Raw genomic sequence first — 24,568 nt, forward strand, 5'->3', positions numbered from 1 at the left:
GAATGGAAACATCATTTATTTTACCTAAAGAAACTCATGGAGAAACTTGGCAACCCTAACCTCACATGCTACATAAGCAGAGCTAGGGCTATTGTGAAAGGGGTCAGATCATTTGAAAGGATAACTTACTTGATTTTCGAGCAAAGTCTTAGACTTAAGCATAAGAAGTTGGTAAGAAGGGGGAGAGAGAGAGGAGTTGGAGGGGTAAGGGAAGGCTGATGCAATCGATGGTTGTAATCACTCTTTCGACATTAATATAGAACTGCAGTTGTACTGTCTACTCTGTGGTGTTGGTACTATAATTCATTTATATGTTTATTCAATGTCTTTTAGCATGAGTATCTTAGTTATGTGAAACTAGATGTCTTTTGTATATTCATGCATTGATTATCAAGGTTTTATGTTGTGATTATGCTTGTCTTTTCTATGTGTAGGACTTGATCTAGAGCCAGCTCAGGGGACTTCTACCTAGCTGCATTGCACTCTCTAGCAACTCTACACAAAGACTTGAGGTAATGAATCTTTCTTGCTTTAATAGTTAGTTATTGAATATGGACATGCATGTATATTTTTGATAGCTGTCAATAATCTTATAGTCTGCCAAGGGTCCCAGGAAGACCCTTGAGGGTTCCTTCATTCTCCATACACCGTGCATTAATCCCTATAGTAGGTATACTAGTTTAAATGCACCCTGCAAAGCAAGAAGAGAAAATGTTAGCTTAGAAAAAGAATTGAAATGAGAAAGGGTAGGTAGAAGCACTATGGTGATTTTAGGTAAAGCATGAAAGTTTTATTCTAAGTTGAATTTTTAATATATTTTCATGCGCAGAAGAAAGGCAAAGGGATTAAAGTCTTACTCTAAAGTTTGGTATATCAAATAATTTATGGTATATTACTCCACTATCCCTAAAGTTTTATTACTTGAAAATCACCTCTCCACTTGTATATTCATTCATCCACCTCCCTCACCACATATCCAATCATATTCCATTAAATAAATTTCCCTACCCCACCATATGCCCATCATATCACGATAATAAGCCGCCACTTCTCCCATCATCCGAGCCTACCTTTTAAAATCTGACGGCCTACATTATGTTTCAGCCTGCCTTCACCATTTGAAATTTAGTGTCAGGGGGGAGGGGGTCCAAAATGGGCGGTATTGAAACCCACCTTCACCACGATGTGGCGCCTTTCTATGTTTTCACACCCCCCTTGGCTAAAACCATTAACCACCTTCCCCCCTGCCTGAAAAGTGGTTTCTCTGCCATGCGATACCACTGCCCTATCCGTTACGCTCCTGCCAATCACCCTTCACCACCTCATCTATCCATTTCTCTCACCAATCACATCCACTCCCTCCAAAATCAATCTGTTAAGTATTTAATTACTTAACTGTAAATGCAACAGACACGCACCACCATCAACAAGAAATCCAAAAGATTATAAAGTCCCTCCTTTCACCCATTCATAGGTTATTAGTTTTATACGTTTCCTTTTCCATTGTTCTATTACAGGTGTGCCAATTCAAACTGCAATGATTTCACTTGACTGAGTATCACACCTACTAACTTCCGTTCAAGCCAGTGCCTATCTTTCCTGTTAACTTGAACCCAATTCCACCTCTGCACCTTGTAGACCTACATAATCAATATTCCTTCAGTGTTCTTACCCTTATCCAATCATGCCTCCAAAAGACAAGGGACAAAAAGAACCCGTGAGTCCTTTGCTCCACCCTCTCGATGATTTTCACCATATTCCTTTGGCGGACAGGGACTACAAAATTCATGAAACCCTATTTGAATTTGATGTATTTGAAATGTTATACTGGCTTTAGGACAAGTTCATTGATAAATATGATGATATTCAACTATGGGAATCCAATTTTCCCCATTATATTTTTCCCCGTACCCACAACACCCCTGAATTCATTAGGAAATGTCATGCTTGTTATCTACCTAGCCAAAGAGATGTTATTACCCCTACTAGAGAGATTATATTCACGATAAATCCCCAAGCTATAGACCACATGATGCAAGCTCCTACAACAGAGAATGCCACTCCTTTCTCTCATGAAACACTTATTGAAATATATCAGAAACTGGACTTTGCAAAAAGAGCCAAAACCCTTAAGCCTTTCCTCACTCAAAATGCCCCATTACCCAACAAAAATCATCCCTATCCATTCTCCATTTTCCCTGAGAAAGCCAAGAAAATCATTACAGTTATCTCCTGCCTCCTTCGATATTACTCAGATCAGTGGGTAGATGAGGCAATTATAGGATTTCTTTCCATTTTCTCCATAGATTCCAAGCCTTCCATCTTGTTCAATTTTAGCCAATTCCTTGCAGATTCCATCCATGAACAGTTTTTCAAATTCCAAACCGAGGAAGTATTCAAATATGCTTTTTTGTTAGTATACATGTTTTTGTATTTTCAGGGATACAACCTCAATCCTGCCTTACAAATGTTGGATGAAGAGCGAAATCAAAAATTAGTCATCTTTTGGACTACGCTGGTAATGAAGGAGAAAAATAGTATTCATATAAACAATTCATATAAATGTTTGTACATCCAGCACTGTCTCCTCAGTAGCACTCTAGAGCCAAGGATCAATCAGGAAATCAGGAAAATTTTGCAATGATCAGACCATGTCCAGACAGGAGATTGGTACCTTTATCAAAATTATACAGAGCTAAGGATATTTGGGTGTGAACTTGCTCCTTACAAGCTGCCAAAATTCCTCCCATTGAGGATTTTTGCCTTAGAATACCTCAGAAAAATTCTCAATGTTGATGAGGTTCATTTTGTATATGCGAAGAATAAATCTCAATTCAAAATCAAAACCCAAATAGGACCTTTCATTTGCAACAATAGGGAAGCAGGGGAAGAAGTAGATAAATTGCTGAAATAAATGAAATTCAACCTAAATTTCACATGGTCATATGATCCATTAGGGGTCATCTCCAAGTTAAGGGTAGAGAAAAAATCTACTGCTTATTTTCATACATCCAGACCAGAGATTGAAAAATATAAAAACCAACTAGAATGGACTGAGAACACTCTACAAGAGGCAGAGGAGAAGTTGGTGTCAACTTCAACAGTACATACTCCTATCACAAAGGAGAAAACATGAAAAAGGAACAGAGAAGAAGAGTCACCTTCAGTGACTGATATTTCTAGTGAAGGCTTCAAAATCATGTACAGGAAGAGGACCAAGCTAAATTCCAAACTACACCTAGGCAAGGATTCAGAGCAAGAAGATATTATCACCACCAAAGAGACACCTATTTCCTCACTAGTAGGTGATCAGACTACACTTTCTCCTACCACCTCGACATCTTCACAAGATCAGTAGTAGGCTATGCAAACCAACACATCTGCCAAAGGGGAGAAACAAAAGAGCATATTCGATATATTCCAAGTGATTAAAATGAGAAATGAGGCCTTGAAGATCAACACATACAATCAGTTCTGGAAGCATACTTCCATTTCTCAAAGCAGTTTGCGGTCAGCCTTTGATTCAAAGAAAGGAAAAATGAAAATGGCCTTCCTCCAAGCACAAATTTGACAGCCCAAGGCAGCATCATATTACAAGAAGACTTCATTTGAATTTGATGTAAAAGACATACATCCCATTGAAAAAATGGAGATGCACAAACATACTAGGCAAATGATTTCATCTATACTCACTAACACTACTATGAGTTTGTCTAAATTGCAGGTTACTTTAGGTAATGTTCAGTCACAATTGAAAATGGAGAAAGTCTTTGCACTGGCTTAAGACACATGGATCAAAGCTTTGGAGGACTTGGTTATCAAAGTAGGGTATGATCCTAAAAATATCAATGCTGTAGAAGAACTCGTAAGAAAGAAGAATACAGACATAGCAGCATTGAGAAAACAGTTGAAATTACCAGTCACAGAAGTCCTCTGGCCAAAGACATTGTAGAAATAGAGTCACAGAAGGCAAACATGACGAATCTCATCATGGAGCAGAATGTACAGTTGAAGCAAATGGAAACAAAGATGGAAAAAATAATCAAAGAAAAGGAGAAGCTTCCAGAATGTCTATTGTGCCTTTGCAAGCAGTGCCTCTTACAACAATTCCTACAGCTACATCTTCTACAACAAACACAAGGACTACAACAAATCAGTTGGCAAGTGTAGTGGAGAATTTGTCTCTCCAAACAGAAGAAATTAAAAGATTGCAGGCTCAAGTTAATATTCTACAAGACCACAAGAAGCATGCAGTCGAGCTACATATAGCTCAAAATTAGATAGAAGCATGGAGGAAATCATAAACCGAGTCCTCTATTGGCTACACACTGGCCCAAGTTAAGGAAATTATCTAGGGCAATATTATTTAAGAAATGGATGAATCTGGCCGTGTATCCAGATTATATTTGAACAGAAAGAGTTGATGGAGAAATCCAAGCAGGCCATTTCCACTATTAACACTGAGTCGGGAGATATGCCTACCATAACCAACAATACCATCAAATTTCTCAATTCTAAAAACAAATATGAATTGGATGATTTGGGAGTAGATGACAAGACAAAAAAATCTTAGAAGTGAAGAAAGTTATGACAAAGAAGAATTTGATTGTTCAAGCTTAAAAAAAATGTCACAATTTGGAGGTAGTAGTCAAAAGGTTTTTCCTCGGAATAGAAGCATTAAATAAGAAGGGTCTACCTTCTTTATTTGTAATCAATGAAAAACTAATGACCAGGGAATATTATAAGAAAAAGCTTCTATACATTGCAAAGGATACAACCAAGTCTTCCCACATTAAAGGTGCTATGACAGGGAGATATTTTTTCAAAGCTATTAGAAAAATGAGTTTCATCCAGCATGAGATAAAGCATATTTTGTAGTAAAACCCATATTTGCTCGGTATACTGAGATAGATGAAATCTATCGCAAGGCAACAAAAATCACCATTCCAGATCAAGAGCGATGGGATAAGTTGTGTGAATTTCAGGACTAAAGAAAAGATTAGCTACACCCAACGTGACACCTGAATCGTGGCAACTCAATAACTATTCTCCACCAAAATAGTGCCTGGCCTCTAGATCACTTCGCTAAATTGACTTCTTTTGATCATATTAGTCAATTATGTTAGTTTGAAGTTAATAATAGAATGCCATGTCAATGCTACATTTATTCTAATATTTTTTGGAAATTTTGTTTAAATACATCATTTAGTCGAAGTATTAAGGGTCGGTTCTTGATCATTGTAACTCTTTTTATTAAGAAATGTACTTTTCCCACACTACTTGAGCATCATTAATAAAAAGACTCTTCATAGGATTCTTGTGTTTCGATTTACTGGTGATGTTTTTCTTATTGTAATTTTTGTTTTCACTGTTATTCTCTCCATGTTAATCATCTGAAATCTAATTGTAAAACAAGAAATGTGAAAAATAAGATTTGTTAATTGTTAAGATTAGGTATGTTCTATGCTAGAGAAATTTATTTAAATTTTCACAGTTGGAAATCACATCAACATTACGATAAACTACAGATAGAACATAAATATAAAATGTAGAAGACAAGCCAAGACAAGAGGACACAAGATATGGTGCGAGCCAGGGACAAACCCCACAATGTGTGGGGAAACTCTTTGGTCAAATCTTCTTTTATCTTCAAAGTTCAGCAAAGAAGGAGAGAGAGAGAGAGAGTACATTTACAACAGAAGTCAATACTTTGACTTATCTAGATCTAGCATGGATCATTTCGTATGATGAGATCAGTTGAAGACATTCTGCTTCAATTGATTCTCAAGGTGACTCCTTCACCTATCATCGCGTTGCATCTCGTCCATTTGCTGCACGTTACTATGTAGCACCATCATGCTGCCCATGATCATCATGCTGCTCATGCTCTCATACATCACTGTGCTGCCCATGATATTCATCATGATGCCCATGATTACTTCGCCCACAGTGTCGCATTTTTCATCATCATTCATCACTACTTCATTGAGATGTTGACCTTGCTATGAATGTAATTATGCCCAGACTTCCAGTGTTGAGATTGAGGTTGTCCTCATTGCTGCATGATTATTACATCATCATGGAGACCCTCACTGTTGCTGCATATGACAATTTATATGTTTCCACCTGTGAGTATATATATATCCATTCTGTCAACCACATACATTTGCTATGTATAACAATTTATATTTTTCCACCTGCGAGTATATATATCCAAGAATACTGTGCGTATATATATTCATATATCATAGCCCTCGTATATCTAGCTATTGCTGTGATGGAGTCTTCATTGACTGCGTTGAATCCAAATTATGAACAACGTGTAGACTGTGTTGTACTGCGACACCTCTTCATCACTGCGGCACCAACGTGACTGCCCAGTGTGCGGTATATTACCAGCGTATATATGAATATATATAACCATGAATATGCCCAGCGTGACTGATTCTTCATTATGTCCTGCGGCTAGGTCTGAGTCATCATAGACTGTGTTCTATGCCTGTGTATTTGCCCAGTGTGTATATATATATATATATATATATATATATATATATATATATATATATATATATATATATATATATATATGCCATGATAGTGTGTATTTACAACGTGTATGATTCTGCGTATAAGCATCATCAGAGACCAGCATATCTAGTGCCTGTGAATTCATGATCCAACGTATGAGTCTCTGCCTGCATGTTAATAATCTTGTGCCCTGCATGGATATGGTCAACATCTGCTGCATGGATATGCCTTCATCACAGCGTATGGATTGTCTGCTTAGTGTGTAGGGACAACGTGGTAAGATTCTTCATTAGAACAGAATTTCTTTTAACTATGGCTTCACCATGTTACTGCAACTACCTTTTGTTTCATAATGGCATTATCCAAGACTGCATTATCTATCTGCGTTCCATATATGTGATCGTTTAGCGTGATCCTGATTGTCACCATAAATGTCATGGCTGCCCAGGTTACACACTGCCTGGTGCGTAGGTTCCCTTTTGGACTGCGATATAAGATCTAGCCTTCCGGTTGCTGCATATTTAGTGACATCTAGGGTTTCTTCCATAGCAAAATTTAGATCTAGGTCATTATGCTACTGCGGCTAGGGAATCATAGAAAATAGTCTTAGTGTTTTCTCTATCTCCAAAAACCCAGACGTAGAGAGGAGATCACATGAAGAGTGAGTGTGCCAATTGACATCAAAAACTCTTCTATTTATACTAAAGCGAGGATGATGAATAGACACGTCGGTTGGGCTTCTAGAGCCTACATAATAGTTGGTCGGCTTGATAATAATTTCATAAACAAAATAAAATCATATCTCCATAAATACTTATTGGAATTAGATGATCTTTGGATCAATCCTACACCTCTTGATGAGAGGGATCCAATAAAAATATCAGCTGCCATAAATAAGCTGACCCACATGGAGTTTGGCCCTAGTTTCCAATTTAACATTAATTGAACACCTTATTTGGACTACTTTTATGATCAGTATGTTTTCTTCTGAAGTCTAATTGAAAAATTCTTAAATTATTTTCAATCACTACTGAATCACTCTTTTTCTCCATTTCATAATTCAATTTAAAGATCTAGTAAATGTAACTAGCTTACCCTGTGATTACTCTTTTAAACATTTGATGCAACATGAAACTTTATTTGAATCCATAGCCTAATGGAAAGAAAGTAATTTGATCAGATTGACCAACCAAACCAATCAACCAAGTTTAAACAAACAACCAAGCATAAACATAACTAGCCTAAAATCATCTTAAACACAAAATTAAATCATAAAGAGATATCCCTCTCTGGAGCTGGCAGGGCTAGATCCTAGCTTCAAAAGTGGTTTGATGTTGTCCTCTATAGTTATTCTCCCAAATATTAAAATTATAGAACGATAACACATCACATCATATTTAAGACAAAACTCTAAGGTTCAAGCAGTGGAAGATCACATCGAGCATCAACAACAAGTTCTTCAACGCTTAAAGGATAACCTGACTATGGTGCAGAATTGAATGAAACAATATGAATAGCAACATCATAGTGAAATAAGTTTTCATGTAGATGGCTAGCTATTTTTATGGCTACAACCATACAAACAAATGTCTCTCAAGCGAGCTACGAAGGATAATAAATTATCACCCAAGTGCTATGGTCCTTACGAGGTGTTGCGAAGGATAGATACTATGGCATACAAATTGGCACTTCTTGCATCTTCTCGAGTACACTCATTTTTACATGTTTCATGCTTAATGAAGTTTATCCATGACAAGTTTCTGGTTCAAATAGTGTTTCCAAAACTTGAAGAAGAAGGAAAAATCATATCTGAGCCTGAAGCAGTCATGGAAACAAGAACTCGACATCTATGGAATCGATCAATTTCAGAGTATCTCATTAAGTGTAAGAACTTACCTGTTGAAGATTTCACATGGGAGGATGAGAATTTTATACAGAAGTGTCCATAGCTACTCAAGTGTTGAGGACAACACTTTTTTGAAGGAGAGGGGCATGTTAGGTCCCTATAATACTAATGTAGCCCCCTTATTGTTATTGTTAGTGTATCCCCCTTATTGTTATTGTTGTGCCCATGTAGCCCCCATATTGTTATTGTGGTGCCCCATAGAAGCCCACTATTGTTATTGTTGTGCCCTTACATTATTATTTTTATGTAGGCTCTAATTATATTGTGACCCCTTAGACTCCTATATATACAAAGGAGGTCTTGTAAATTGTATCATCCAAGAATTGTTCATTTATGTAATGTAAAGGAGGTTTCCCCCTCGAAGAGGATAATTTTTAAGTCATTGATCTATCTTTTTGTGAGTTGGTTGCATAACATTTTTTAAAGTTGTTGTTAATTATCTTACATATGATAAAGAGTTTCATGCATTGGTACAAAGTGTTAAAAAGTGGAAGCTTTACTTAATTGGAAAGAAATAATAATACACAAGGATCATCAACCATTACAGTACATGCAACCACTAACAAAGCTACAAAAATCAAGACATCAAATATAATAATTTCATTTGGTCAACAAATATAAGAAGGGTGTAAATATCAAAATGGTTAACATGCTATCTAGACCTCCTATCAATGCATCTATCATCTTATATAATGATTCATTAGCACTTGATAGTTATGTTAAGAAGTATGCTAGGGATGATGAATTCAAAGATATATATGAGAGGTTAACTCATGGTTCACAAGTGGAGAATTATCATTTTCAAGGCAAGTTACTCTATCATGCTAACAAACTATGTGTTCCATAAGATGAAAGAATTCATGTAATGAAAGAAGCTCATACTTCTCGTATTTCAACACATTTTGGGGTAGGAAAAACAATAGCTCATTTACAAATATTTTGTGATTGGACTTGAGCAAGAGAGATTGTAATCAAATATGTAAAAGGGTGTGTATTTTGTGCCACAAGTAAACCCACTAATAGAAAATTAGGTCTGTATACAACTCTTCTAGTTCCTTCTCATCCATGGGAGAGCATCTCTATGGATTTTGTAAGGGGTTTTCTTATGTCTAAAAGAGGTCATGATTACTTGTATGTAGTTGTTGATATGTTTAGTAAAATGGGTATTTTTATGCCTTTTTAAAAGCAAGTGACAACTAAATATTAGAGGAAATTTCAGCCTAAAAGTGGTCTCCTAAGGAAAAATAATAAAATAGTAGTTAAAATAATAAAATAAGAGTTATGAATTTTGGAGGGAAAAGAAGAAAAATACTTTTTTTTTAATTGATTTTTGGCTTATCTCCTTATAGGTTTACTCAAATTTCAAGTTTATACACTTGTTGGATGTGAAATTAAATTCCACATCCAACAAGTACCCATTATTCATACTTTTGTGAAGACCCACATTGATAAAAAATGAAGATTCATTAAAAAACGAATTGAACACACTTTTTTAATGTATCTTTAATTTTTATCAATGTGGGTCTTCTCAAAATTATGCATAATGGGTACTCATTGGATGTGGAATTTAATTCTGCGTCCAACGAGTGTCTAGACTTTAAATTTGAGTAAACATATAGGGATATAAGCCAAAAATACAATTAAAAAAAGTAGTTTTTCTTCTTTTCCCTGCAAAATATTTACATGTACCTCTTCTTAAATTTAAATGATTTTGATTGGTTTACATATTATGGCATGGAAATTACATGAAAATTTCATTGGCACTTTTAAGCTAAAATTTCCTTTAATGTAGACTACACACTTATTCTTCCAGCATGTTTAGGTTCACTTTGGATTGCCCACTTCCATTATTTTAGATCAAGATTCCCACAGTTTGGGAATTTTGGTCGAGTTTGTGGAGATTGATAGACACAAAGTTGAATAGAGGTACTTATTTTCATCCGCAGACTAAAAGATAAAAAAATGTATTTAAGAGGATCAAGGTACATTTGGTCCAAGGATATTGTAGTAAGCATCCTAAGCTTTGGGATGAACAATTACACTATGTGCAACATGCCTACAACCAAACCTTGCATTCTTCTACATAGATCTCTCCATTTGAACATTGTTTTGGGTACCTTACAAAGTCTCCATTGAATTTCATTTTTGGGAAATATGTTGATTATGATGAGCGTAGAGATGAAAACAATGCCTGAAAATTCATTCAAAATATCTAAATGGTCCATAAGAGAGTACAAAAATAGTTGGAGAAGAGACAAGCCCAATACAAGGCTAGGCATAATAAACATAAGATGGAACATCACTTCCAATTTGGTGATTGTATTTGGTTGAATATCAACAAAGACAGGTTAAAAGGGGAAGTAAAAAGAGCAAACCAATTTGATATGGACCATTTACTATTTTGGAGAAGAATGACACTAATTATTATTGCTTAGATCTACCACATTACATATTCATGTATCTAATTGTAAATTTGGAGAACTTGAAACTATATGAGCCTCCACTGATCATAGATCAAGATGAGAGTATTCAAATTCCCTCCATCTGTTAGACTCCGTCTTGCCAGTCTGCTGTCTTGGAAAAGAGGAGTGCAACAAAATGTGCTTTAGAAGCTGTCTTGAAGATGATACAAAAAAAGAATCTGGTCAAGTAGGGAAGAAGCTGGGAAAGTGCTTATTCGCATGAAGGACATGTTTTCAATTGTCTTCAGTCATGATAATGAATCGATGCCAAGACTCTGGAATGGGAAAGTAGGTATTCGAGCTATTACAAAGGATGCTCGTTCTGCGTCTTTGAAGCTGCTTGCTGTTATGGCTGCATTGCGCTTGGATGAAAAACCGGATAACATCGAGGCCACTCTGTCCTCTACATTAACAGATGGTATTGGTACAACTGGTTCTCTCCTGGAGGGAAGCTCCTCGTCTTCAGTGAATCCACTTGTTTCAAACACTTGGGAAGGGGTTTCACCTTCGGATGTTTTAATTACACCAGTTCAATACAAGTCTCTGTGGAGGCAGTTTAAGTCAGAGCCAGAGTTCACTATAGGTCAGGCTTTGACTGCTCAGGAAGTAAATAGACGAAGCGAGTCATGGATACCGCCACCTTGGGTATTTGTTGCTTTGGTCCTTCTGGGTTTCAACGAGTTTATGGCACTTATAAGGAATCCAATCTATATCGGCCTGATTTTTGTTCTTTACCTATTGGGCAAAGCTATTTTTGTGCAATTAGACATCCTTGGGGAGTTCCGGCATGGATTTCTTTCTGGAATATTGTCACTGTCGGCTAAGTTTCTACCAACAATTATGGCCCTCTTAAAGAGACTCTTAAAAAACTCAGAAAGCGGTGTGTTCGTGAATTTGATGTCGATGGGAAAACTACAGTCTTTTCAGGGCATGTCGAGGTCCAAGGAGTGCCATGTCATAATTGGCAGCGCTATTCAAATGGAGCCAAAATACCATATTTCTTGGATAGTATAACGGTGAACGGCAGCGAAGTAAAAAGTCAAAGTTTAAATTGGAACGTAGATATTCATCACAGCAGAGAACAAGATTCGATTGCCTATGTTTATCTTCAGTAATGGGATTGACACCTGTAAATGCCACCTCTTCATCAATTATCAACAAATTCGAGTAGAAGAAGGAGTGCTATTCTATCTTCAGAAGCTCTGATTGTTTTTTTTTAGTTTTATTTATTAATAACGATAAAACAAATCCCTTGTCTTGAGGTCGATTTGTTTTCCCATAGCAGAGTTTATTTAATGTATTGAAAAAACATTTGTAAGGGGTGGGAGAGAAAAGTTCTGAGAGGTGTGTGGAGGAGAACAGAGAGCTTTCTTGTACAGTTTTTGACAGAGAGTTTAATGAAAAATACAGCTCTGACCCCTGAGATTCCTGTGGTATGACATTTGACATATGTTTCTTCTCTGTCTCATATGTATCTTGTAATGTTTTTCATTTCATTCCTAACTCATTTCTGTTGAATACTTTTAAGTGAGAAAGGCAGAATTCAATTTATTTGCTCTGTCTTGAGGAAGTATTCATAGTTAATGTTTTCTTCTGTTTGACAAGGATCCATCTTCTATGCCCTTGTCGACTTCTCAGCAGTCTTGCCATTCCGTTTATCTCAATTTAATTGTTAAATTTCTTGCCTACCTTGCCTCAGGAGATAATCTGTGTTTTTGATTATATTTCTCTGTTCAAGCTGTTTCTTTGCCCCATGCAGCCCAGAAAACCCCATCATCCATTAAAACCCCTTTTCCTATCAATTTACTAGCCTAAGATCAGTATTCCTTTTTGGTCATCTCAGCCCCTTTGAAAACCTTTTTCCAAGATAGACCCGGAGAGAGCCCTCTCTTGTCCTCATAGGGATAGCTACGAGGCTGAGCGTGGTATGATGTTGCCTCGAGTTTTGCCTTCCTCAGCCTGAGGCAAATTCGAGCGCTAACATAGTGGCGACCATACTGGGGAAGATGGCTTGCTATTGATGTGACATTCGACTTGTAGATTGTCTTGTCCCAGTACATGAAATCAAGTTGCAGATCTGATGTTGATGGTGGACAACAATTAGACACATATGCAGGCTGAAGCATTCACCTGGTGACTCCAACTTGATCCAGACATTCCAGTGCTTGCTGATCCATCTATGCAATGGTAGGGTATGTGGCAAACCCTGCACTTTGTGAAGCTGTAAAAGAGGTTAGAAATTGGTTAGCAGATATTGAAATTAATGATGAAGGATTTTTCATTGCTATGTTTCAATGTTTGAAATCTCCAAAGTTCCCTCTTGAAACTAAAATTGGTTTCTGCGAGTTAGTTGTTGAAAAACTTGAGAAGGAGATTCAGTTTTTAGATGAGCAGATCCAGTCATATGATTTCCAAGACCCTAAAAAGTTCTTGGAAATCCTTCCTCAATCGAAACAAGAAATAAAAAACTTTCCTACGGATGTGTGCATTGACAATGTGCAGCGGGAGGTATGTATTGCAGAGTTGGGGCAGCCAACAGAGTCTGGCTTTCGCAATCCAATGGCGACATACATGGAAACGTTTTTCAGTTTGATTGGTAGATCAGACTGTCTTCTACGTAACCAGGTTCATTACGTGCATGAAGGGCTGCCAACAATTGCATCTATGCTCTGGTTGAAGCACTCTCAAGCGGCATCATTCTCAGGTTTACTTGAATGGTTGATCTGGCGTTTCAGTATTACCTGATCTATTATTTTTACAGCCAAGTAGGGTAGATTTTGTAAATAAGTAAGCAGCCAAAAGGCAGCATTTTGTTCCAGTTTCATTACAATTTAGTTTGAATTTTTCTGAGTCAGTATTTCAATCATTTCAGTCAGTTTCCAGTGAATAAATTAATCGTGTCGTTTCTTCGCAATAATGACTCCATTTCCCAATGGATAGAGGCATTGTCTACTCTCCCAAAGCTCTACAGTTCTTGGCACCTCCAAAAAGTGGTAGCTGCCATCCCCATTGGAGCCAATGTTAGACTCTGTCTTGCCAGTCTGCTGTCTTGGAAAAGAGGAGTGCAACAAAATGTGCTTTAGAAGCTGTCTTGAAGATGATACAGAAAAAGAATCTGGTCAAGTAGGGAAGAAGCTGGGAAAGTGCTTATTCGCATGAAGGAAGGGTTTTCAATTGTCTTCAGTCATGATAATGAATCGATGCCAAGACTCTGGAATGGGAAAGTAGGTATTCGAGCTATTACAAAGGATGCTCGTTCTGCGTCTTTGAAGCTGCTTGCTGTTATGGCTGTATTGCGCTTGGATGAAAAACCAGATAACATCGAGGTCACTCTGTCCTCTACATTAATAGATGGTATTGGTACAACTGGTTCTCTCCTGGAGGGAAGCTCCTCGTCTTCAGTGAATCCACTTGTTTCAAACACTTGGGAAGGGGTTTCACCTTCGGATGTTTTAATTACGCCAGTTCAATGCAAGTCTCTATGGAGGCAGTTTAAGTCAGAGACAGAGTTCACTGTAGGTCAGGCTTTGGCTGCTCAGGAAGCAAATAGACGAAGCGAGTCATGGATACCGCCACCTTGGGTATTTGTTGCTTTGGTCCTTCTGGGTTTCAACGAGTTTATGGCACTTATAAGGAATCCAATCTATATCGTCCTGATTTTTGTTCTTTACCTATTGGGCAAAGCTCTTTTTGTGCAATTGGACATCCCTGGGGAGTTCCGGCATGGATTTCTTTCTGGAATATTGTCATTGTCGGCTAAGTTTCTACCAACAATTATGGCCCTCTTAAAGAGACTCTCAAAAAACTCAGAAAGCGGTGTGTTCGTGAATTTGATGTCGATAGGAAAACTATAGTCTTTTCAGGGCATGTTGGGGTCCAAGGAGTGCCATGTCATAATTGGCAGTGCTATTCAAATGGAGCCAAAATACCATATTTCTTGGATAGTATAACGGTGAACGGAAGCGAAGTAAAAAATCAAAGTTTAAATTGGAACGTAGATATTCATCACAGCAGAGAACAAGATTCAATTGCCTATGTTTATCTTCAGTAATGGGATTGACACCTGTAAATGCCACCTCTTCATCAGTTATCAACAAATTCGAGTAGAAGAAGGAGCGTTATTCTATCTTCAGAAGCGCTGATTGTTTTTTTTTAGTTTTATTTATTAATAACGATAAAACAAATCCCTTGTCTTGAGGTTGATTTGTTTTCCCCTAGCAGAGTTTATTTAATGTATTGAAAAAACATTTGTAAGGGGTGGGAGAGAAAAGTTCTAAGAGGTGCATGGAGGAGAACAGAGAGCTTTTTTGTACAGTTTTTGACAGAGAGTTTAATGAAAAATACAGCTCTGACCCCTGAGATTCCTGTGGTATGACATTTGACATATGTTTCTTCTTTGTCTCATATGTATCTTGTAATGTTTTTCATTTCATTCCTAACTCATTTCTGTTGAATACTTTTAAGTGAGAAAGGCAGAATTCAATTTATTTGCTCTGTCTTGAGGAAGTATTCATAGTTAATGTTTTCTTCTGTTTGATAAGGATCCATCTTCTATGCCCTTGTCGACTTCTTAGCAGTCTTGCCATTCCGTTTATCTCAATTTAATTGTTAAATTTCTTGCCTACCTTGCCTCAGGAGATAATCTATGTTTTTTATTATATTTCTCTGTTCAAGCTGTTTCTTTGCCCCATGCAGCCCAGAAAACCCCATCATCCATTGAAACCCCTTTTCCTATCAATTTACTAGCCTAAGATCAGTATTCATTTTTGGTCATCTCAACCCCTTTGAAAACCTTTTGCCGAGATAGACCCGGAGAGAGCCCTCTCCTGTCCTCGTAGGGCTAGCTACGAGGCTGAGTGTAGTATGATGTTGCCTCGAGTTTTGCCTTCCTCATCCTGAGGCAAATTCGAGCGCTAACACCATCAATGATTTTTCTCTTGAGTATTTGAACCAGTTGTAAGAAGATACCATTCTAGACAGGAAGATGAAGACTTCATGATTAGGTAATGTGGAGTATCTTCGAGTGGGCCTTAATGGAATGCATCCAAGGAAAACATGATGGATCGAGATACTGAAAGTCAGGGATCAATACTCTCACCTATTTATTGAGTAATTCAACTTTTGGTGTTCCAAAAGCTTCCTAATGGGGATAATTGATTTGGGAGGATCTAAGAGGCCTCAAAATTCAGTAGTCACAAATCAATATTAAATTATCGCCATGATGAGAGTTTGACGAGAGATTTCCAACACAACTTGAACAATCTCAAATGAACTTTGTATGAGAAATTTGTCACATTTTCAAGTTTTGTAAAAATAGGCAAAAGGAAGGACAAAGGTGACATGTGGTAGCTCCAGAGGGTGACATATGGTAGGTTGTATGGAGGACACTTGGGAGACTCAAAAGAAGACATAAAAAGAGGCTAACATGGTAGGTGACATGGAAACAATGGGAGAGGAAATGTGGTAAAGGAAATGATGTGGCATTTATGTGGAAACTAACTTAGCAGGTGATTATGAAACTAACAAAGTCTTGGGCGCTAACTATGTGACATATGGAACAATTAACTGGTGCCAAATGGTAACCCAGGTTAGAAAAAAAATGATCCTTCCATCTGCATAAGAGTCAAGCAAGTGGTTTTAACTTGCAACCTCATCGACAAAAACCCAACTACTCATTGTTGCACCAACCATTGATGCTTACTATGTATAAGTGGAAATTTCTATTTGAAGTTATTGTAACCTACAACAAGCTTAAAATAGTGTTGGAGGCTTTTGAACCCGTGACATCTAACATGAAATAAAATTATTAACCATAATGTCAATTGTGGTTCATATAAAACATATCAACAAACATTTATTTTTTAAAATTGTTACAACTACTTTCTAAATGGGAAAGGTCTGCCAGCTTGACCCTGTGACCTCCCCATAATGAAGGGACCTGTGAATACACCATGTGACAAAGATTGTATTGGGATGGGATCCCCTGGGTAAGTTTTGGGGAAAAAGCCCAATTTTTGATGTAAAAAGATGTAAAGTCTCCAAAAATTATGGTTGTGGAGCGCGTCGTTAGTTAAGAGTCAAAAATGGTTTTTACCCTCTTTTATGTAACTTGAGTCGGTTTTTGAAGACCTACCCATGGTCCGGGAACCATGGTATTGTATAAATAGGTGTGTCTTAGAGAGTCTAAGGCAAGTAATTGAAGTTTGTCTATGGGTATGACGGAAAGAGTCTATAGAGTTAGCGCAGGAGAGTAAGAAGAAAGGCATTGCAACTATGTGTGCAGAGGCCTAGAGTAGAGTCCACAACTGAGTGCACAGGGAAGTCTTGAGTCTGTAAGCTTAACTGAATATCAATAAAGAAGATTGTTACAAAAATTCCTGTGTTTAGTCTCTTTACTTTTGTTATATATGATTGCGATATATGCTATGATGAATGATGGTTTTATAAAATAATGATGTATTGATGCACAAATTTACTTGATCTGTATTGTTATCTGAATGCAATTAATGTTAAGTGATTATGCAAAGATCATAACACTTTCTGTTAAAGTTATCAAACACTTAGGTAGATTTGAGTAATTACTGATCTAAGGGTAATATAAGGTGCACGTAAGTATCTAATTGACTTGTTCAGGGTCTGAAAAAGCCAGTTGTAGACCTTTGCGGAGGTCTAGAAGTCGTTTAAGGGAAGTTACGACAACAGACTGTAAGGGCCTAGAGATCTGCATGAAGGAAGATCTAGGTCGAAAAAGGACATCACACTGATCTCTAGGTGTGGAAACTTGGTTCCAGCATCCCATCATACTAGTTCGGGTGAGACTTCAGCCCACGCACCTTGGATTGATGCCGAAAGGGAAAATAGTGTAGGGATTTGTTTGGCACAACTAACTCTAAACCTAGGTCAGGAGCCACTAAGACAACAAATCATTCTGGTTCCTGGACTGGGATCTGCATAAAGAGATCTGTGATGTCACATCACTAGAATTTGGCCAAGAAGGAAATTGAGAAGTGGTTGGATAGAAAGATCCACGAATTCATGGCGCAAGAAAATAGAAACCTGTGCCTGAAAAAAGAATAGTGGTTGGACAAATATTTATACATAGAAATACACAAAATATTCTTTTGCACCTTCCCGATCAAACTATATGAGTGGATCACTAAATTAGCAGATGGCCAAGGAAGGTGGAGGCATGACGGTCCGATAGTTTGGACCTCGGAGATAGTGCAGAGGTTGGAAGCTTCTGAAGATAAGATCGTGTGCATTGTTAACCATTGGATTGATCGGGTTATAATAGGATTTGTTACAGAGTTCGCGGTTGATACCTCAGTCAGTGATAGTGAAGCGGAGAAACGTTTCTGCAAGGGACCGCGAGGTAAGTATTTGAGATCTTTGAATACTTGGATTAAGATGCTCTTGTGTGAAAAGTGGGTTATTCCATTGCCTTGATGTTTGGATCTACGCGAAGTGGACGAAGCTTTAGAAATCAAGAAAAAGCAGGTCCTGAATATAGTCCATTGATCAGACCTCCTTCGAGTGATGACGAGGGAGCAGTACAAGCCTCACTGTGGAGCACTGTCCAGCTGATAAAGTAGGGTTTCCTGTGAATACATCATCCATCCATGCCACCTCCACCTTCACCTCCACAACATACACCTTCGCCCACACCACCTCCACCGCCGTTCAACATGTCGAATACAATGAAGTTGCTCATTTTCAAAGGCTTGGGAAGTGAGGATCTGGATCAGTTTTGGTTCGTTGCGAAGGTTGTGTGGACATCATAACATATTATTGATGATAATATAAAGAAGGCGCAGTTGGTTACTACTCTACAAGATCGCTCACTGACATGGTACATTAAGTACTACACTAATAATCTGTTGGTGTCGTTAGCAGACACTCAGACCGCTCTAAACAAAGAATTTGGTAAACCTAAGCCTGAATCGCAATCAATAATTGGATTCAAGGAAATCACAATGAAGGTTAGTGAAACACCTTGGGATTTAGATCAAAGATTGAAGTGCGTAATCCATGAAGCTAATATGAATCTCACAGATATTCAGCACTGCGAACGGTTTGTATCATTGCTCTTGCCCCACCTAAGGATTTCTTTGTCACAGCAAAAGATATGAACCCAGGAGGAAGCTTTGGATACTATGATGAGATTGCATGAAAAACATATTTAGGATGCTTCTTTGGGAGTTCAAAATATTCACGCAAAGTTGCAGAACCTTTTCTTGGAATTGTAGAGCTTTCAAAAGGAAAAAGCGGCTCGGACAGAGGTGCGTGAGGAAGTTTGGTGCCTCAAGTGTAAAAGCTAGGGCCATGATAAATATCACTTCCCTTCTTCGCGAATTATATTACAGGGGGAGGGCCAATTCCCTTGAGGTAGGAAGCTCTAGTAGGACCAAGTACAGGCCCCGTGCTATGGTGCGCTATTTGTCAGGTGGCTGGAAAACATGTAATGGACAATTGTCACTTGCTACAAAACTTTGTGGTGTTTTGTGTAGACACCACAACATTTATTCTGCGATTTCTGTAAATTGGTGGGCCATGATGAACGAAATTGTTGTAGATATGAATTGATGATGGAAAGGATGCCCGCATGTCAAATGCAAGTTGAAACACGACCTCTGAGTCAGGGTGTTAAGGGAGCACATGAAGGATATCAGGGGCATGGACGAGACCGAGGAGGAGGAGGATCTGGGAGAGGTCATGGAAAAGTCATTTTCTATAATTACGGAACACCAAGGCACTACAAGCGGGAGTTTACGTGCCATACATGCCCGTCATGTCGATACTACACTCAGTTCGACCACACAATATAAGAATTCCCTGTGCTAATAGTTAAGATGTAGGAGAAGAAGGAAAAACCTTAACAACCTACCTAAAATTTACAGATGATGAGGTCTGATCCCCTCAAGGAGGATCCAAATGTGAATATCGTGCTGCAAAGCGGGATGAAAACTCATGATGATAAAGGGAAACAACCTAAAGAAAGTGGGTGCAAGGCTCCAGAAAAGGAGATTGGGTTTGATATGGAGCGTGCAAAGGAAACATTCATGGAAGCGAAGAAAAGCTTCGCTGAGGACTCTACCTCAGGAAGTCAGGAAAAATTGCCTGCAGAGGTTGACCCCTCTGTGCTTACCACCTTCTTGGAGACTTGTATGAAATTACTGTGCAATAGCAAGGCTGTGAAAAGGCTACAATAATTGATAAATAAGTGTGCTGGTAAGGAGAATTCTCTTGAAGGACATCGCACAGTCAGAAAGATCGGCAAACATAAGACAAGAACAGGGTGTGAAATGAGGCTCATCACACAAATAGGAGATTATGAGATGGACCAGGTCATTTTGGATCTGGGATCTTATGCAAATGTTTTTCCTAAATAGACATGGGAAAGAATGGGGAGACCTGCACTGCAGTGGTATCTGATTCAATTGAGGATGGAAACTAGCAGAAGATTATCCCTATGGGGCGATTGCATGGAGTGACCGTAGATATAGAAGGTGCGAGCACGCTGGCCAATTTTGAAGTGATAGAAATTATTGATGACAACAATCCATACCCTACACTCTTGGGAATTGATTGGGCTATCGACATGAATGGGGTCATCAATTTGAAGAAGCGGACAATGTCGTTTGAAAGGAAATCACTCCACATTGTAGTACCATTGGACCCTGCAGAAGGACTATGCTATACTGAACTGGTCTACGACTATGAGGAAAGTGATGATGATTTGGATCAGATCTATAAAATAATGACACTAGACCAAGACCAGGTTAATCCGATAGCTAATGGAAAAATTTCATGGTACCGCGAAAGCTCCTGTACCTCAGATTCAGATGAAGAATAAGAGAATTGGAAAAATAGGTTGCACGAAGTATCTACACTGCGCTGTAATATGATGAATAAATCGTTGCACTATGTTTTGTTGGAGGTAAGAAATTTAACTTATTATGATGGTTTAACTGATGTAGATAATTTTTTGGGTGCCTTTGAAAGAGAAGTACCTGAGGACCATCAATTTCAAGCACTAGACTTGGCACTGCGCACCACGCCCACACGATGTTTGGGTATGCATAAAGACAGCTTTGGAGAATGGCGCGAGTATAGGAGAATGATGAGGTTGCGATTTGGTCACCCAAAAGTTTGGCTAACTAAGAAATATGATGGGAGAAATGATCCATGTGATCATTTAGCAAAGTGTACTAAGGTTTATGGAACATAGCCGAAGCCAGAGTGGGTGCATTTATTCAGTCACACTTTAGATATAATCCATATGAATTGGTACCTGGAAATGGAGCTCTGCCATGACACTGCAAAGTGGGATATCTTAAGGGAATGGTTTTTGATGACCTTCAGCTTTGAATATGGGTTTGAAAGCTTTGACGAGGTGTTGAAGGAGGTTACAGTAGCGATCTTCAAAATCCCCCAAGATCCTTTGGAGTTAGTTCAACCATATTGGAGCACCCAACTGCGCCATGCGCTGGAATGATATAATGTGACTACTGAGGGGGAGGATGAGGATCCAAGGAATATTAACATCCCAGAAGTAGAAGGCCACCATGAGGTTGAGGAAACGTAGATAGAGAATCCAAACATCACTACCCCATTGAAAACTAGGAAAGTAAACATTAGTATAGAAGCAGAGCCAAAATTTGCGAATATTGGGGATTACTGGGATGACGATATAGTAGCTAAAGTCACTGAGTTGCTTCGTGAATATCAAGATTTGTTCCCTACAAAATTTTTAGATTTGAAAGGTATCATAGGAGACTTGGGCATGGTGAAAATTACCTTGAAGCCAGACTCAAAGCCAATTAAGAAAAGACCATATCGCCTTAATCCCAAATATAAAGAAAAGGTCTGCTTGGATTTGGATAAGATGCTTGAGGTAGGCATTATCGAACCAGTGGAGGAATTTGATTGGGTGAGCCTAATGGTAGTGTTACACAGTAATTTGTCACCGTTTGTCACTGTCCCTATTTCCCCTCTCCTGTACATTGGAGGACTCATTCTGGGACTTGTGAGAAGTTACATAACCTAAAACCCCTTGCATTATATTCCTCTAAGTGTGAGCTTCATATGCCCTGAAGACATCTCCTGCAGAATACCCATAAAAAGACCTCTTTTTGCATTGGCGCGGTTCCACAGTGTACTGCTTGTGCCAATGGGGGAAATCCTCTAAAGAGGTTGCACCATTGGCGCTCTGTCTCAGAGTTGCACTTGCGCCAACCCAGTTGGGTAAAGTTTTTAACAAACAAACTTCCGAAGGTTCTCCTTAACCCATTCACCAACTGAATCCGTGTTGAGTTAGGATGGTTTGGCTTCGAATCTCCATATAAGGGAAGTGGTTTGCCACCTTTCATGGAAGCTTCTAAGTGATAAAGCCAATCCCATGGAAATTGTGATTGATCTTATCTCCTTCCCCTCTATCTATAAAAGCTTGTCTCTATGCCTTGGGCAAGCTAGTGCTAGTGATAGTGAGAATTCCAGGAGTTCAAGAGATTGAAGTTGCAAGAGCCTTCTTTGCATCCTTAAGGCCAAATCTAAGTGAGGAGATTCTTGTCACCAAAGAGAGAGAGGCTTGTTTCCCACCCCAACAAGCTTTGCAAGACTTGTGTAGCTGATCACCCAGCTAAAGGAGTATTTGACGTCAGAACTATGGTTGTATTCTTCTTTGTTATTTATAAATAATAGATGACTATCATTATGGTTCCACTCTCATTGTCCTTTGTGATGATTGCTGTTGAGTTATATCTTTTTTGACTGGTATATAATTACATCTATTGGATTTTATGCTTGTATTGGTGTTGTTCTTTGCATGTGCAGGTGTCCAATCACAGAGATCATGGGGATCCTGACCGGCCGAAGCAAAGGAACGAGAGCGATGTCTCTTCTACGAATATTAGTGTTGGAATCCAAGTAGGTTCTCATCATCCACCTTTAATTTGCAATTAGGAACTTGCGTGATAGCATTGTTTGATTGTTGCTAGACCCAGTCTGGGCTAGTAGGGATCGTCTCTGTCCACAGAGGGGATTTACCTCCATAACAGGTAGTTTAAGAAAAGAAGCAGAAGGGAGAAATACAGATTTGCGTAGATCTCAGGAAGCTTAATGATGCCTATGTGCATGATCCTTTTCCGATTCCATTTACAGATTAGGTATTGGATAATGTTGGAGGGCAAGAGGCCTACTCATTCACAGATGGGTTCTTTGGGTACCATCAGATTAAGATCGTGTTGGAGAATTGGAGAAAGACAACCTTCGCAATGGAATGGGGTTGTTTTCACTATACAGTGATGCCATTTGGACTCAAGAATGCATCAACGATATTCTCGTGCATAGTCATCGCATAATTCAAAGAGTTTATTCACAATTTCTTGGAGGTATATTTTGATGACGGGATAGTGTTTAGGTTAGTAAAGCGCCATGTAGCCAGTCTACGCTTGACGTTGGATACATGTCGAAGGTATCAGAATGCGCTGAACCTGAAGAAGTGCTTATTCTATGTCCCTTTTGAGATTTTGTTGGGTCATGTGGTGTGCAAGAAAGGACTAATGGTGGACCTTTCTAAGATCGATGTCATAGTCAATTTGGAGGCTCCAAGGAGTGTCAAATGGTTGCGCGCAATGTTGGGCCATACAGGATACTATCAAAAGTTCATCAAGGGTTTTTCTCAGATTACCATGCCTATGGAGAAGCTATTGAAGAAGGATGCTACATTCTGTTGGGATGAAGAATGTTAGCACAGTCTGGATGTATTGAAAGAGAAAAAGGTCACCACGTCGATCCTGGTCTTCCCGGATTGGAAGAAGGAATTCCATGTGCATGTCGATGCCTCATGTATTTCATTAGGAGCAGTGTTAACACATGATGGTGAAGGAGAGATGGATCATCCTATAGCGTTTGCGAGCAGAAATATGTCAAAGTCTAAAAAAAATTATTCGACGACAAAGCACGAAGGATTGGCTATGGTGTACGCATTCCAAATGTTCAGACACTATCTATTAGGCGGACATTTCAAGATGTACACAGACCACTCTACATTGAAGTATCTAGTCAACAAGCTTGTGTTGGGGGGAAAATATGCAGATGGATTTTTTTATTTCAAGAATATGATTTTGAGGTAATTGTGAAGACATGAAGGTTGAATGCAAGACCTAACCATCTATTGCACATTGAGACAGGAGAGGAGCCTACTAATTTGGAGGAAGGGTTGCTCGACGTGCAACTCTTCGCGGTGCACATAGAGGATAACTACTTTGTGGATATTATCGACTTCTTGACTACAGAGATGGCTCCAGAAGGATACACCAGTCATCAGAAAAAAGAGTTGGTAGTGCGCGTGACAGATTTCTCTGTAATTGCCGGACATTTGTATAATATGGGATCGAATGAGATACTTCGATGATATGTGCCTGATTTTAAATGAAATACTATCTTCACTGAAGATCATGGAGGAGCTATAGGAGGGCATTATGCAGGACAAGCAACAACGCTAAAGGTTTTATGCACTGGGTTATGGTGGCCAACGCTGCATAAAGATTCTAAAGAATATTGTAGGGCATTCAATGCATGTTAGAGAACAGGTAGACCACCACAAAGGGATGAGCTGCCTCTGAATCCACAGGTGTCATTACAACCATTTGAGAAATGGGCAATTGATTTT

General features: G+C 38.6%; 1 pseudogene; it reads left to right on the plus strand.

Moving 5' to 3' along the window:
* The first annotated feature begins 11,115 nt into the window (after positions 1–11,115).
* Positions 11,116–11,910, plus strand: LOC149216273 (protein ROOT HAIR DEFECTIVE 3 homolog 2 pseudogene; annotated as a pseudogene).
* Positions 11,911–24,568: the final 12,658 nt, after the last annotated feature.

Source organism: Pinus tabuliformis, chromosome 1_1 (genome assembly GCF_031772625.1).
Source record: "Pinus tabuliformis cultivar Carrire ecotype Pingquan chromosome 1_1, CPIR1, whole genome shotgun sequence".
In the NCBI taxonomy this organism is placed as follows: domain Eukaryota; kingdom Viridiplantae; phylum Streptophyta; class Pinopsida; order Pinales; family Pinaceae; genus Pinus; species Pinus tabuliformis.